Consider the following 17698-nt stretch of genomic DNA (forward strand, 5'->3'; position numbering starts at 1 on the left):
CAGCCAATCAGAATTTCCCTACCTTAATTCCGATTGGCTGATAGAATCCTATCAGCCAATCGGAATTCGAGAGACGCCATCTTGGATGACATCCCTTAAAGGAACCTTCATTCTTCAATTGGACGTCGGAAGAAGAAGATGGATCCGCGCTGAAGGTCTTCAAGATGGAGCCGTTCGTCATCGGATGAAGATAGAAGATGCCGCTTGGATCAAGATGGTTGCCGGTCCGGATCTCCTCTTCTTCCCGGATAGGATGAAGACTTTGGAGCCTCTTCTGGACCTCTTCAGCCGACGCTTGATAGAAGACTTCAGCCGGATTATGGATCGCCAGCCCCTGCTTGGGCTTGGATGAAGACTTTGGAGGCTTGGATCAAGACTTCGGAGGACGGATCGGTGAACCTGGCATGGTGAAGATAAGGTAGGAAGATCTTCAGGGGCTTAGTGTTAGGTTTATTTTAGGGGGGTTTGGGTTAGATTAGGGGTATGTGGGTGGTGGGTTGTAATGTTGGGGGGGGTATTGTATGTTTTTTTTTACAGGCAAAAGAGCTGAATTATTTGGGGCATGCCCCGCAAATGGCCCTTTTCAGGGCTGGTAAGGTAAAAGAGCTTTGAACTTTTTTAATTTAGAATAGGGTAGGGCATTTTTTTATTTTGGGGGTCTTTGTTATTTTATTAGGGGGCTTAGAGTAGGTGTAATTAGTTTTTTTTTGTAACTTAGTTCTTTTTTATTTTTTGTACTTTAGTTAGTTTATTTAATTGTAGTTATTTGTAGGTATTGTATTTAATTAATTTATTGATAGTGTAGTGTTAGGTTTAATTGTATTTCATTGTAGGTATTTTATTTAATTAATTTATTGCTAGTGTAGTGTTAGGTTTAATTGTAACTTAGGTTAGGATTTATTTTACAGGTAATTTTGTAATTATTTTAACTATTTTAGCTATTAAATAGTTATTAACTATTTAATAGCTATTGTACCTGGTTAAAATAATTACAAAGTTGCCTGTAAAATAAATATTAATCCTAAAATAGCTACAATATAATTATAATTTATATTGTAGCTATATTAGGGTTTATTTTACAGGTAAGTATTTAGCTTTAAATAGGAATAATTTATTTAATAAGAGTTAATTTATTTTGTTAGATTTAAATTATATTTAACTTAGGGGGGTGTTAGTGTTAGGGTTAGACTTAGCTTTAGGGGTTAATCCATTTATTAGAGTAGCGGCGAGATCCGTTCGGCAGATTAGGGGTTAATTATTGTAGGTAGCTGGCGTCGACGTTGTGGGGAGCATATTAGGGGTTAATAAATATAATATAGGGGTCGGCGATGTTAGGGGCAGCAGATTAGGGGTATATAGGTATAATGTAGGTTGCGGCGGTGTACGGAGCCGCAGATTAGGGGTTAATAATAATATGCAGGGGTCAGCGATAGCGGGGGCGGCAGATTAGGGGTTAATAAGTGTAAGGTTAGGGGTGTTTAGACTCGGGGTACATGTTAGAGTGTTAGGTGCAGACGTAGGAAGTGTTTCCCCATAGAAAACAATGGGGCTGCGTTAGGAGCTGAACGCTGCTTTTTTGCAGGTGTTAGGTTTTTTTTCAGCTCAAACAGCCCCATTGTTTTCTATGGGGGAATCGTGCACGAGCACGTTTTTGAAGCTGGCCGCGTCCGTAAGCAACGCTGGTATTTAGAGTTGCAGTGGTGGTAAATATGCCATACGTTCCCTTTTTTGGAGCCTAACGCAGCCATTCTGTGAACTCTAAATTCCAGCGGTATTTAAAAGGTGCAGGGGAAAAAAAGCATGCGTAGCTAACGTACCCCTTTGGCCGCAGAACTCTAAATCTAGCCGTATGTGTTTTATTGCCCTTTATTAATCTTATAAACCACTAGAACATGATATTCAGTTACATATGCGTTACAGTATCTTGCAAACGAGTTACATTTACACTTTAGATTTTTTCTATGTCCCAAATACCGATCATACTTTATTTTTCATACATTATCTTTCATACATTTTCCTCTTTATATATTTCTATCTTTAATAGTCTATAAGTCATCACCTCTAATATAAGCTCTTTGGCACCTTATGTTATACATTGTCAAGTCTTAATGTAAACATTACTAAACTCCTTTTAGGACCCTGATAATTCAATTTGTAAATGTGCTTTATTCACTCTTGCACAAAATTGAAGTACACACAATTAAAACACACATTTTGCTACCTTACTAGTAACTGTTTCCTAAATTGTTAGACATTTAGTTTCAAATGTTTAATCTTTGACATAGACGTTATTATGTTACTGTTTTATGCAAAATATAATTGAAAAGAATGAGAAGTTATTGGTTGTTGAATTCAGCCAATCAAGATACAGCATATGCTATTTAAACTGGTCAAAAAATTTAATGAGCATATCTTGATAAAGGCCCAGGCAGCTGAAACGCGTTGATTTGCTCACACTGATCACCACCTTTACTTTGATATACAGCTGGTAAGGTTTGGGATTGTCTGGTAGTAGGACAGGTACATTGAGCTATTTTGAATAACCCGAATTAGCCTCTATCTGTATAATCCCTGTCCCAGGATCTACTAGCTAACCAAATTGCTAAGAAACCCATCTGCCAGTCTCTTTGTATAGCAGATATTGCTACACAATTCATCTATCAGTCTCCCTGTACTGAGAATATTTCTTTGACCTCAACCCTGGAACTACTTGCTAATCAGACCATGAGACATTGTCCAGTTTTGTTGGCGCACAAACAAATGTCCCGGTCCTAGCATCTGAATCAAATGATCCACAACTTCGCTATCACTGAGACACAACCGCTCACACTTGGAACACTTGGATCACGGAAGAATTCTGTCTATCTAAAAAATTGGAAATTCAGGATAGACATACCCGTATAAAGTTCTCTCTGAAGTTCAGCTATTACCATCTGGAATTCTAAACCCTTAATAAGGACTGTATTCAAAGAAATTATAATTGTATCAGGTACCATATATTACCATGATCTATTTTTAACTTGCAAATTACACCTAATTGTATCAGCTATTTTTAGCTACACTGTTCTATATATTTAAACATTTGTATATAATTTTTATATATATATATATCAGTGTATTAATTGTTTACTAATTGATGCCGGCATCTTCTTTTAATTTATTTTTTATCTGTCATATTAAGTAACCATTTTATTTGACATATTTGCTTTTGCATATATTTCAGATAACTGCTCCATTTACATGTTATAGCTACGATACTTCATTGTAACCATGTGCATCTAACCACATCATATTCATGTGCATTTAACCACATTTTTATACATATAGTATTTCATACACCTTAGAGTTTAGCTATACCACTTGTTTCTATGTGCACAGACACATTACTATATATTTTTCTATGTGCACAGACACATTGCTATATATTCTTATACGTCTTTAAATCTCTTCAGCTGTATAGCGCTATCCCCATACTTTTTACGTACCTTTAGTGTAGCCTTCTCTGTGGCATCCTCTGCCCAGTTACCACTTTCTATTTGGATACCGCAAGGTTCTGTCCTCAGTCCCCTTCTCAATCTACACGTCATCATTAGGTTCCTTAATAAAGTTCCACAGGTTTCAATATCATTTGTATGCTGATGACAACCAAATCTACCTCTCTGCACCAGACCTATCTCCTTCCTTGCTAACCTGTGTCACTAACTGTCTTTTTCATATCTCATCCTGGATGTTCTTTCACTACATTAAGCTAAATCTCTCTAAAACTGAGCTTCTTATTTCCCCCCCTAATTCCAAAATCTCCCCCCCATTTTTCTATAACTGTTGATAACTCCATCATTATACTACCCTGCATGTCCGATGTCTTGGGGTCACACTTGATCTTTCATTCCTCACATTCAGTCCTTAACCAAATCCTGCCGCTTCCACCTTAAAAACATCTCTAAAATTAGACATTTCCTTACACAAGACACTGCTAAGATTTTAATCCGCTCTCCCATCCTTTCCTGCCTTGACTACTGCAACTACATCCTCTCTGGTCTCCCTAGCTGCCATCTAGCTCCTTTACAATCCATTATGAATGCCTCTGCCAGGCTCTTCTTACTTACACATTGCTCTTCATCTGCTGCACCTCTCTGCCAATCCCTTCACTGGCTTCCTCTTGCCTCCAGGATTAAACACAAAATTCTCACGTTGACATACAGACAGTCTGCCAGTATGAAAATGTAAGGCTTTTTTCTTCATAAATGGAAAGAGCCCACAGCTGCATTCATTACTTTTGGGAAATAAGAACCAGGCCACCAGGAGGAGGCAAAGACACCCCAGCCAAAGGCTTAAATACTCCTCCCACTCCCCTCATCCCCCAGTCATTCTTTGCCTTTCGTCCCAGGAGATTGGCAGAGAAGTGTCAGAAGTTTGGAGGGTAGTACACTTCGACATGGGACGGGAGTTTTAAGTAATCCTGTCAGCCTCTCAATGAGAGCCTGGATGAAAGTTAGAGTTTGGAGATGCAGGGAGAGTCTGCAAAACCATCCCTAGTAATATTAACAGATCTACAAGCAATCAGCGTTGTCGAACTTCACTTCGCTGCCTGCTTTCTTCTCTCAAGTCCATGGCGGAGGCGCTGCTACTATTTGTCACACTTGAAGGGCCGTGTTCCTGTTCCACGGCGTAGATTCCGGTAAGATCGTTTCATGTTACTTCATCTGAATGTACTATATCTTAATTGTTTCCTGTAAGGTACGATCCTGCGGGACTTATTCAGTATAAAAGATAGGACCTCAGTGAGGATCCTTTGCTTCTAGGAAACGAGGGTTAATATCACCCGAGGGGGATTATGGAACAGGAGGGTTTTTAATCATGTTAGTTATGTGATTAAATCTGCTTATGTGTAGTGTTATCTGGGCTCTTGGCTAGAACATAGGGGCCTTCGGAAGTGATGCGACCTTCTGGTTGGGCGCACTTTTTTTTGTATGCTTCACCTTGTGACTGGATCTTCCATTTCCACATTCCTGACCGTGTGGCGACTGAAAAATTCAGATCTGCTAGTGTCTGGTTCTAGGAGGTGGTGAGTGCCCCAGCCATTGTGGGTGTCAGGGGCCTGTTAGATTTTTCTTTAGTCCATATTAATATATTCTCTATCCAGTTTTGGAGGATTCTGATGCTGAGACTGTTCAAATTTCAGATTCAGATTCTTCGATTTTTGAAGAATGCAAATTGGCCCCGTTGACACAGGTCAACCAGTTATGTTCGATATGCCATATTAGAGCGCCTTGTTCCTCGGGCTTGGGGAATCATGGGTCCGCTGAGCATCCGCCTCTGGGGGTTCTGGCCTCCGAGAGGCGAGTTCCCTACCGCTCCCTTCTACTACACATGCGGGTAATCCAGATTATGTTTATCCCTCCTTGCAGGGCGGCTTGTTCCCCCTGGAGGTTGCAGCTCGTTTTCGCTTCCACATATTTTTGGCGATTATGCTTCTGCAAATCCCAGACGTTTATGTGCGTTTGTGCTCGTGCCCGATTGTCCCAGGTCTCCTGGCTTGGGTGGGCCTATACAGTTCCCTGTGGGTGTAGCTGTCCCTGAGTGTTGTGCCTTTCGTTACAGAATAGCGCGCCTTCGCATTTTACTCAGACACGTTTTTGAGTTATTAGAGGATCCTTTCCTTAACGGATATGGGAATCCGCAGTATTCTGCTTTGAATGGTTCACCTCATTAGAAATGTGGGGATGGCGTAATCTCCCAGTTTTTGTTGGAAGATCAGGGTTCCGTTTGACTGGTCCTGCGGGTATGCCTGTTTTCTTCTTAGGCGTTTGCTTACGGGCTGCCTTATATTTTGTTTTATCCGGTTAGGATGACTTTTAATTTGATTATATGCTTCCTGCATGAAATATATCTGGGATCGTTGTTTACGTCTGCAGCAGGTGTTAAGGGACATGTTAGTCCTATGTTTGTCTGTTATTCTCTTCCCCTCTGAGGGAGGCTTTAGGTAGCTTGACAGTTATGGCCCTGGTGCATGCTGGTCCTGCTTGGGTTCAGACACCTGGCGCCCGTTTGGCCTGGCTGGTCCGGTCAAGGCGCATAGTGCTTACTTTATTATTTGTGTTTCTTGTTTTTCTTTTACAAATATTCAGTTAAGCATTCTAACGAGGACTCGTGGGTCCGTGAGGCTAGAAGGATTGTTTCAGTCCTTATGAGCCTTCAAGTTGGTTGACTGGGTCAGTGGCGTTCCACTGCGCCACTCCGTTTGTTTCCAATTCTCTCAGGACCTAGAGTTGTCTTCCTCACGTGGGGATTGGGGGTTTAGCGCCTTCTTACCACTGGTTTAAGGCGGTTTGACCTTCGGAAGCCCTAGGAATTGTCCTGTGGGACGTGTTCCTTCCGTGGTTCTCTGGTCACTGAGACCTTTGGACTTCCCCATGTGGGTTAGGTCTCCCTGGGGAGAGGATTGCTCTCTTCTTAAATACTGTGAGAAGAATAATCGCAACTTGTTTTGACCTTGCGAACCAATCACATTAATCTCCAAAATAATAATAGCGTGGTCTGAGATAATAATCTCCCCTATATCTGATTTGATCTCTTAGCCCAACATGTTATTAGATATTAAGAAATAATCAATTTGTGAAAAGGATTTCAATGTCTTGGATTCGCATGTATACTCTTTGCTATCTGGGTGTTGTAGTCTCCAAATATCTTTTATTGATAATTTATAACAGAAATTATGTAATACCTTAGCTTCCCTATTATTCCTAGATCTTTGCGCAGAGTTGGACCTATCTAAAGCAGGGGCAAATGCCATATTCAAATCTCCGGCCAAGACAATATTCCTCCCAATAAATTGAAGTAACTTCAGACTTAAAGTGTCAGTAAACCTAAAAAAGAATGTTATATAATTCTGCACATAGTGCAAAATTATATAACATTATATTAGTGGTATCATTATAAAACTTAATATTGCCTTTGAATTTTTTATAAATATGACAGTTTCTCAGACCCGCTCTCTGTACTCTGCTGAGCGGGTCTGTTTTTATTCCACAGCTGTATAGTCACAGCCCGGCCCGACCGTGCCATAAGACTAAGTGCAGCTCGCTCCTGCTGTCAGACAGAGCAGGAGCCAGCTGCACTTAGTGTTATGGCGCGGTCGGGCCGGGCTGTGACTATACAGCTGGCCCGATGCGCTGTGGAATAAAAACAGATCCGCTCAGTAGAGTACAAAGAGAGGGTCTGAGAAACTGTCATATTTATAAAAAATTCAAAGGCAATATTAAGTTTTATAACGATACCACTAATATAATGTTATATAATTCTGCACTATGTGCAGAATTATATAACATTATTTTTTAGGTTTACTGGCCCTTTAACTTCTCCCAAAAGCCTCTGTCCAAGGAGTTTGGGCCATATATATTACATAAAATAAATTGACATTTGTTGATCATTATATCTAATATTTGAAATATTCCTTCTATATCCAATTCCTGTGATATAATCTGATAAGAAAGTTGTTTATTAATCAATATGGCAACTCCTCTTTTCCTTTTATCATATGTTGTTGCAGAGATTTCGCAAACCCACTTGGATTTTAGTTTAAATAGCTTGAAGGGTTTAAGATGTGTCTCTTGGATAAATGCAATATCAGGCTTGTGTTTCCCTAATTCCTTTATAATAAATTTCCTCTTAATTGGGGATGAAATACCCCCAACATTCCAGGAGACTAATTTTAATTTGTCTGCCATTTAAAACAGGGACAACGTAGTCCAAAAAAAAGGGTAAAAATACAAATCCAAAAAAAAAATGTGTACAAGAAAAGAGGGCAACCCCCCCCCATACTCCCTGGCGCCACTTAAATCTCAGGTATAACCTAACCATCTGAGGCCTCTGAATATAGTAGTGTATGCTAAAAATTCGGCTCTGTGACTGTTAATCTATTAAGTGATTGACACAAAATTCCTGAGCTTCCGCCCTGTTATTTAGTGTTACTAGATTGCCATATTTTTCAAGAGTAATTTTAGCTGGATATAACAATCTTGCATTAAAATTTGCCTTAATCAGTCTAGAGCAGAATGGTGACATCTCTCTCCTCTTAGACAGCGTCTCTGCAGAAAAATCTTGGAAAATTAGATTTGTGCTGACCGATCAGTAAAATATTGCTTTTACGGTAATATCTAAGAATATTATTCTTGTCCTGGAAATTTTAATTTTTTATGAGTACTGATCTTGCTCTGTGAGTGCCATCAGGGTTACTTCCAATTGGGCCAACTCTGTGAGCTCTTTCTATCTGTACTGGTGAGCCATCTACAGTTAATCCCAATAATTGGGGAAGCTTGGAAGAGGAGAATAAAAATGAAAACACAAGAGAGGCGCCCAAATGTGTGTATCTGTAACAGATGATGATTTAAAGTAGCAGCAGATCTATACACAGTCTACTCACAATTTCAATGAGCACACTTATGTGCTTGTAGTTGCGGGCTGGCTATCAGAGCTACCAAGCTGGCACCCTCCGGTCACAGCTCACTCCCAGTCTGCAAATACAAAGCGCCCAAATGTGTGTATCTGTGATAGCAAATTGATACAGCAACAAATTTTCATACAGGGTACTCACAATTTGTTAGAGCACACTTATGTGCTTGTAGATGCAGGCTGGCTATCAGAGCTAACCAGCTTAATTTTGGCTTAATTTTGGACACTTTTTGATTTCTCACGAGGGGACTCACACACATCTTTATCACATCCTTCATCAGGCTAAAGACAACATTTCACTTTATTTTTCTAAAAGATTATCACATTTTTACTTTACTTTATTTTTCTAAAAGATTATCACATTTTTTCACATTTTTTCTCATATTAAATCAGGAAAACATCCTTCACATATATGTTTTTATCCTAGGTCACACGACCTATCCCCATCTGCTGCTTTTTTTACACCATTCCTGTATTTTATTGCATTATTTTTGTATTTTATTGTATTTTACTTCATTGTATTTTACTGTATCAGTTGTACATCTTTTACTGTATTTTACTGTATCATTGATACATCTTTTTGACTTCACCCAAACCAGTTTTATCACAGACTGTAAAATTGATTTTATCAGATACAGTACACCAGTGAATGTTTTTAATTATTGTTTATTTATTAAGTGATATGGATCCATATACTTTTATGCTTATATAAATCTATTTGCAACCATAGACACCAAGCTATTGCCTTAATAAATTTGTTAATTTAAATACTACATTAAACTTGTAAATATCCTCTACACTCTTGGGCTCCTTGTGCTGGTATATATAACGACGTACTTTTATCTATACCCTCATTAGACTTAGCCTTTAAATAGGCGCTCCTAAACACTAAACTATTCTGTCTAACTCCCTCTTGGGTATCTAGAGACCCTCTCGTTATAGGAGCTAAAGTCTTGTAAGTTAGCGCCGTCGGAAAGACCATACACCACCATAGTAACCAGCTGGCTCCCTCCGGTCTCAAAACTCCTCCAATGCAGGTGTATGGTAATGCTGATCTCACCGATATATCTTATATATGTAAAGAGCACCATCTATTGGTCATCAAATATTATTACATCAAGTATTAATTAGCAGTTTTCTACTAATATACATATACATATAACAAATTCCTACTTTATATTTTAAGTCAGTGGACAGTCCCGGATCATCTTCTGCTCATAGGAGCAATACCTCTGACATCTTATAGAGTTTTTTGGACTTGCATATGCAACAAAAATTGAATACCTAAGCAGAGATGTTTTGAGTCCATTTACACAATCTAATTCTTAGGGTACAGTCTGGCTATGGGCACCAAAAGACGCAAGCAGTCAGTTCGCCTCACTCAGGCTCAAGTAAATCCTGTCTTTTGTTCAGTATTTCCACAGAAAAACCTCTTCGCCTGCTAAGTCTCCCTGGTACTGCTCATTTTTAGCCCAGGCAAAGGATACACTGAACAAGGTCCGGGGCAGCCCCTAATGCTGTATGGCCTATTCAGTATTTATCTGAAGAACTGTTAGATTGCTTGTACAGTATCACCCGTAAACAAGGCTCGTAGCTTCACAGCTGGACCTTTAACCATGTATAGGATTTAATTATATGAGCCCCTTTTTGGAAATTAAACATGCCCCTTGTCGGATAGTCCAGGCCAACACATACCATTCCCTTCTTATCAGCTTTGGAAACACTTTTTAAGCATCTGTGTTTATCAATAAGTTGATTCCTTATAGTGGCATGTACACATTTGCAAAAAATGAATACAGTCACCTTACTGTTGTAAACATGGTCCTCTGCAACGGGGTAAACACTTCCAGGTCTCAGACATCCTGCAGGAAACTGGAACCAGGCCAGTTAGCTAGGTGCATCCATTTCTACGCTTCCAGGGAGGGGAGTCACAAACTCCAGATACCTCTATGTAGTCGTGTCCCACCCTGCACTCACAGGGATATTGCGGATCCAAGCACCTCTCAGCCTTCTGTACCGACACCTCGTCCTTAGCCGGCCACATGACCCACTTCCGGTCTGACTCACTCCTGCTAAGGTCGGTTGTCTCTAGGTGTCAGTGGTGGTTATGACTCTGCCTTCGAGCCCAGCAGCAGCAGCGTGTGACTTCCTTTCCTGTAGGCAGACCGCATCGGCCCGCTACCCAAACTGTAATCACGGGATACAGCCAAGGGATCCAGGCGTCTTGGGGAGATTTTCTTGGCCCTTCTTAGGTTCAGAGCCCACAGTCAGCGTGCATGTGCTTGCTGACTCCACCCATCCGGAAATCTGGTGGATTGCTCTCTTCTTGAGACCCTTTGGATTTTTTCTGTTACTCTACGTGCGTTGGGTCTCCTTTGGGGTCCTGAATTCCTTTCGAGAGAGTTCTTTTGGACTCTGCTTGGGATTTTCCCGGATCTGGGGATGCTCCTCACCCTGGGTTTCAGGTACTCCTCTCTCTCGTATGGTGAGGTGGAGACTAGCCTTGATCGAGTGACCTGAAGCCATTTTTTCTCCACCTTTTTGTGAGCGGGTGCCGGGGTTCTTCTGTTCCCCTGTTTTTTTACCACCCGAGATCTGGTTTTGCCGCATTTCACTTCTTAGTAAAGTTTTCTCTCTCTGGGTCGTCCTGATGATGGCTGCGTGTTCTTGTCTCGGGTGTTACCTCGTCTGGGTCTGCTACACGTATTGTGTTGAATACTTCAGTATCTAAGTGCTGACGACTTGAGGATAAGATCTTCGGTTGTCGTTTCGGTGCTTCTCTCGACGTTGAGAGTGGAAATCGCTGTTTGGATGCCTGGTCCTAGACCTTGTGTATGTTGGTCTGGGCGTTACGTCCCCTTATTGATTTGGACCCATTTGGGTCTCTGAGCTGGGCTCTTTCTAGGGTCTTCCTTACAGACCTTGTGGTGTCCTTTCAATTTCCTTTGATTTTTCTTGCCCTGTTCCTTTGGGAGTGCTGGACTAGTTTTCTCTTTGATAGTAAGGGGTGTGTAATGGGGACCGACCGCTGGTCTACGGTGTCTTCTGGAGGACTTTTGGCTCAGTGGGTCTGATTTTGTGGTCTCTAGTTGGGCTCCAGACTATCTGCAGGACGAAACAGGGTTTTTGTTGGGTAGTGGTTTGAGGCCTGGTGCCCTCAGAATTGGCTGCCTCTTGTACCCTCCCGTCTTGGCATACAGTGTCCTCTATAGCTTGGGTATTGTTTTCCAAAAAGTAATGAATGCAGCTGTGGACTCCATTTATGAATAAAAACATAAATTATGCTTACCTGATAATTTTCTTTTCTTCAGATGGAAAGAGTCCACAGCTCCCCATCCGCATTTTTTATGTGGGGCGTCTGTATTTTTATTCGTCTGGCACCTTTTCACTCTGATATTCCTTTTACTGATCCTTGTTCCTCGGCAGAATGACTGGGGGATGAGGGGAGTGGGAGGAGTATTTAAGCCTTTGGCTGGGGTGTCTTTGCCTCCTCCTGGTGGCCAGGTTCTTATTTCCCAAAAGTAATGAATGCAGCTGTGGACTCTTTCCATCTGAAGAAAAGAAAAGTATCAGGTAAGCATAATTTATGTTTTTAATAAAATGTTTTTTTTAGTAATTTTTATATTTTCTGCAGTGTAGGATCCCCTCTTACCCTCAAACTCCCTGATCCCCCCCAAACAGCTCTCTAAACCTCCCCCTCTAACTATTACTCGCCATCTTTGGTACTGGGAGCTGTCTGCCAGTACCTATAAACTGCCTTTATTTTTTTAATAATTTTTGTACATATTTTCTGTAGCGTAGTGTCCCCCACTCGCGATCTTTAGTTAGGGTCCCCCACACCCACAGATCCCCTTTTCTGTAGTGTAGCTGCCCCATCCCTCTCTGTCCCTCTTCCTCCCGCCTCCTCTGCTGGGCCACCTACCCGCTTCCCGCCCACACCTCCCTCCGGCACCAACAGAAGATCGTTACAGACGGTGACACTGTGTGTGTCACCATCTGTAACGATCAGGCATCTGCCCTCATATTGAGACGGAGCACCGATCGTGCTCCGGCTCCATATGCGGCAGATGCCTGAAGCTTCAGGAGCTCCAGCTCTCGGCTGTAACTTAACAGCTGAGAGTGCTGGAACTTCCTGAAGCAAAGACATATATATACGTCTTGCAGTACGATAGGCAAAGTACTGCAAGATGTATATATTTGTCCTTTTGGGTGAAGGGGTTAAAACCTATGATAGAAATCAAAGAAGAATTTGGCCTCCCATTTACGCAGTGGCTGTAATACTTTCAGGTTAGGTATTATTTCCCTACCCATAAACAAAAGGCAATTTTTTTTTTGCCTCTTAACCATATATGAGCAGATATGCAGTACAGGGAAACTGACAAGAGACTTACTGTCTATATTTCATAAATTACTAGCAGATATTGAATCTACCTCTGACCCATACTTAAAGGGACAGTCTACACCAGAATTTTTATTGTTTAAAAAGATAGATAATCCCTTTATTACCCATTCCCCAGTTTTGCATAACTAACACTATTATATTAATATATGTTTTACGTCTGTGATTACCTTGTATCTAAGCCTCTGCAGACTGCCCCCTTATCTCAGTGCTTTTGACAGACATGCAGTTTGGCCAAGCAGTGCAGTCTTTTAAATAACTCCACGGGAGTGCGCACACTTATCTATATACCACACATGAACTAGTACTGTCTAACTGTGAAAAACTTTCAAAATGTTCTGAGCTAAGAGCCGGTTTTTAACGGTTTAGAAATCAGTTTGAGCCTACCTAGGGTTAGCTTTTAAAAAATACCACCAAGGGAACAAAGCAAATTTGATGATAAAAGTAAATTGGAAAGTTGTTTAAAATTGCATGCCCTATCTGAATCATGAAAGTTTAATTTTGACTAGACTGTCCCTTTAACTAAATGGGAAACAGACCTTTAAATCACATTTACCCCAAAAGAGAAACAACAGATACAGCGACTGTCAAAAGCTCCATGTCAGTTTCTACTCTGGAATCAAACATCAAACTGTTATCTCGTTGGTATCTCACGCCACAAAGATTACACCAGATATATCCAAATGTTTCTAATAAGTGCTTGTGAGGATATGGCTCTAGAGGCACCCTCTTACACATATGGCGGGACTTTCAGATTATTCAATCATATTGGGATAATATACATCTGATATTAGTAAAACTACTAAACTGTATTCCCAAAATCCCCTGTGACCTTTCTGTTAAATGGTAAAACTAGACTACCATGTTTATTTCATACTGCTCTATTTAAAGGGACAGTCTAGTCAAAACTAAACTTTCATGATTCGTATAGGGCATGCAATTTTAAACAACTTTCCAATTTACTTTTATCATCAAATTTGCTTTGTTCCCTTGGTGGTATTTTTGAAAAGCTAAACCTAGCTAGGCTCAAACTGATTTCTAAACAGTTGAAAACCGCCTCCTAGCTCAGAGCATTTTGAAAGTTTTTCACAGTTAGACTGTGCTAGTTCACATGTGTCATATAGATAACATTGTGCTCACTCCCGTGAAGTTATTTAGGAGTCTTCACTGATTGACTACACTGCATGTCAGTCAAAGGCACTTAGATAAGGAGGCTGTCTGCAAAGGCTTAGAAACAAGGTAATCACAGAGGTAAAAAGTGTATTAATATAACTGTGTTGGTTATGCAAAACTGGGGAATGGGTAATAAAGGGATTATCTATCTTTTTAAATAAGAAAACTTTTGGTGTAGACTGTCCCTTTAAGGTATTAATTAATTCTGCCAAAAAATAATACCTAGATATTGGAAAATAAAACACAACCTCCAAGCCATATAGAATGGATTCATCTAGTCAGCTTTATTTTGAAACTAGAATAAATAGCATATGTCTTTAATGGAAAGAGAGGTTTTTTTGAAAATATGGAATTGTTTGGAATGAAAAACAAGCTCTTTGTCTATGCCCTTAACCTCATAATTTTACATTTACACTAAATACACTGCATAAACTGCTAACAATATAATTATCACTCTTAATCACACCAAGATATAATAATTTGCAAAACACGACCTGGGGATCCGTCCATCCAACACCAAACATCAAATTTCCAATTTCTACTATAATCAAATAGTGCCAGAAGTGCCTGTCTATACTTAATGACATCACTCCCTTGACAGGAGCTAAGCTACTCACCTTTACATACTGTACCTTATTTTCCTTTCAAGCATAATATAAACCCTAGTGTGCCATTTACTGACTTACCTAACCATATACATCCTAACTGAATCAATTTAAATCTGTGAAATAACATGAGACAGACTGCTTATCGATATTAGAACCCCAATTCCGAAAAAGTTGGGACAGTATGGAAAATGCAAAAAAAAAAAAAAATAATTTGAAAATTCAATTCACCCTGTACTATATTGAAAACGCATTATTAACACATTATTTGATGTTTTACTTTTGGGTGATTTAATGTATTTGTGAAAATATACACTCATTTCAAATGACTGCAACATGTTCCAAAAAAGTTGGGACAGGGGAATTTTTTTTTTATATCTCTTTTTATTATACAACAAAGGGCATCTTAAAACACTCATACATGATGCTACAAAGTATATGTAACATAATATCCATACAAACATATATGCAATCATACAGGATGCAACAATATATAAATACAGGGAGTGCAGAATTATTAGGCAAGTTGTATTTTTGAGGATTAATTTTATTATTGAACAACAACCATGTTCTCAATGAACCCAAAAAACTCATTAATATCAAAGCTGAATAGTTTTGGAAGTAGTTTTTAGTTTGTTTTTAGTTATAGCTATTTTAGGGGGATATCTGTGTGTGCAGGTGACTATTACTGTGCATAATTATTAGGCAACTTAACAAAAAAACAAATATATACCCATTTCAATTATTTATTTTTACCAGTGAAACCAATATAACATCTCAACATTCACAAATATACATTTCTGACATTCAAAAACAAAAACAAATCAGTGACCAATATAGCCACCTTTCTTTGCAAGGACACTCAAAAGCCTGCCATCCATGGATTCTGTCAGTGTTTTGATCTGTTCACCATCAACATTGCGTGCAGCAGCAACCACAGCCTCCCAGACACTGTTCAGAGAGGTGTACTGTTTTCCCTCCTTGTAAATCTCACATTTGATGATGGACCACAGGTTCTCAATGGGGTTCAGATCAGGTGAACAAGGAGGCCATGTCATTAGATTTTCTTCTTTTATACCCTTTCTTGCCAGCCACGCTGTGGAGTACTTGGACGCGTGTGATGGAGCATTGTCCTGCATGAAAATCATGTTTTTCTTGAAGGATGCAGACTTCTTCCTGTACCACTGCTTGAAGAAGGTGTCTTCCAGAAACTGGCAGTAGGACTGGGAGTTGAGCTTGACTCCATCCTCAACCCGAAAAGGCCCCACAAGCTCATCTTTGATGATACCAGCCCAAACCAGTACTCCACCTCCACCTTGCTGGCGTCTGAGTCGGACTGGAGCTCTCTGCCCTTTACCAATCCAGCCACGGGCCCTTCCATCTGGCCCATCAAGACTCACTCTCATTTCATCAGTCCATAAAACCTTAGAAAAATCAGTCTTGAGATATTTCTTGGCCCAGTCTTGACGTTTCAGCTTGTATGTCTTGTTTAGTGGTGGTCTTCTTTCAGCCTTTCTTACCTTGGCCATGTCTCTGAGTATTGCACACCTTGTGCTTTTGGGCACTCCAGTGATGTTGCAGCTCTGAAATAGGGCCAAACTGGTGGCAAGTGGCATATTGGCAGCTGCACGCTTGACTTTTCTCAGTTCATGGGCAGTTATTTTGCGCCTTGGTTTTTCCACACGCTTCTTGCGACCCTGTTGACTATTTTGAATGAAAAGCTTGATTGTTCGATGATCACGCTTCAGAAGCTTTGCAATTTTAAGAGTGCTGCATCCCTCTGCAAGATATCTCACTATTTTTGACTTTTCTGAGCCTGTCAAGTCCTTCTTTTGACCCATTTTGCCAAAGGAAAGGAAGTTGCCTAATAATTATGCACACCTGATATAGGGTGTTGATGTCAGACCACACCCCTTCTCATTACAGAGATGCACATCACCTAATATGCTTAATTGGTAGTAGGCTTTCGAGCCTATACAGCTTGGAGTAAGACAACATGCATAAAGAGGATGATGTGGTCAAAATACTAATTTGCCTAATAATTCTGCACTCCCTGTATATTCACCCTTTATAGAAAAACCAAAATTTTGAAAACTTCAGAGATTTGCACCTATTTGATCTATTACCTATATCCTATGTGCACCTAGTGTTGGAGATTTTCTGTATGTTTTTGAATTATCCCCTAACCAACCAAAAAAAACAAAAACAGAACCAAGTAAATAATTAAAAAAAAAAAAGAATACTCTCTATCTCTCCCCCACCTCCCTACATCCATATTAAATCAAATTTCTCCACTTTGCGGGATACCAGTCAGTTACCAGGGTTGCTAAAATAAATTCAATAGAGTTTATCACAGGGTGGATAATTTGTAATTGGAATGCTAGTGGGAAGGACATAAGCACTTTATCCCATTTGCCCAAAAAATGTTTAACTTTGTTATCAGCAGGAGTTAGTACGTCATGTTACTCCACCGTTATCTGAAATCTAGTCTCTTTTAGAAAAGCTAAACAGCTAGGACTGTGTCTTATCCTTCGAGGATTTGAAAAAATGTTGTCTTGCAATCAAAATAGCAGTATAGTATTCTGTATACCTAGTTCATCACAAAGAAGAAAAATATAATATTTATTTAATGTAATTTTAGTGTTTAGAAATTTGTTCAACCAGAACCCTATTTGAGACCAGAATTTCTGAATCTTAGGACATTGCCAAAACAGTGGAGAAGGTCCGCCTGCCATGAATGGCATCTAAAGCATGGCACTCTTTCAATTGGATTCCATTTTGATCTCATAGAGGGGGTTATATAGGATCTATTCACTAGTTTCATATGAGCCTCCTTCCATGTTATTGATATTGTTAATTCTAGAAAAGACATCTTTAAAATCCTCAAACTGAAGATTCTCTAATTCACCCAGCCATTTAAAATAGATCGTCCCTAAATCTTTTTCACCCTGATTTAGAATAAAGGTTTTATATAGGGGTGCCGTGGAAAGCATGCCAGTTTGATATAATTTCGTTATCATGTCCAGGACGCCCATAGAGTAAGTTTCTTTTTTAAAAACATCTTTATTGA

Source organism: Bombina bombina, chromosome 4 (genome assembly GCF_027579735.1).
Source record: "Bombina bombina isolate aBomBom1 chromosome 4, aBomBom1.pri, whole genome shotgun sequence".
NCBI classification, from domain to species: domain Eukaryota; kingdom Metazoa; phylum Chordata; class Amphibia; order Anura; family Bombinatoridae; genus Bombina; species Bombina bombina.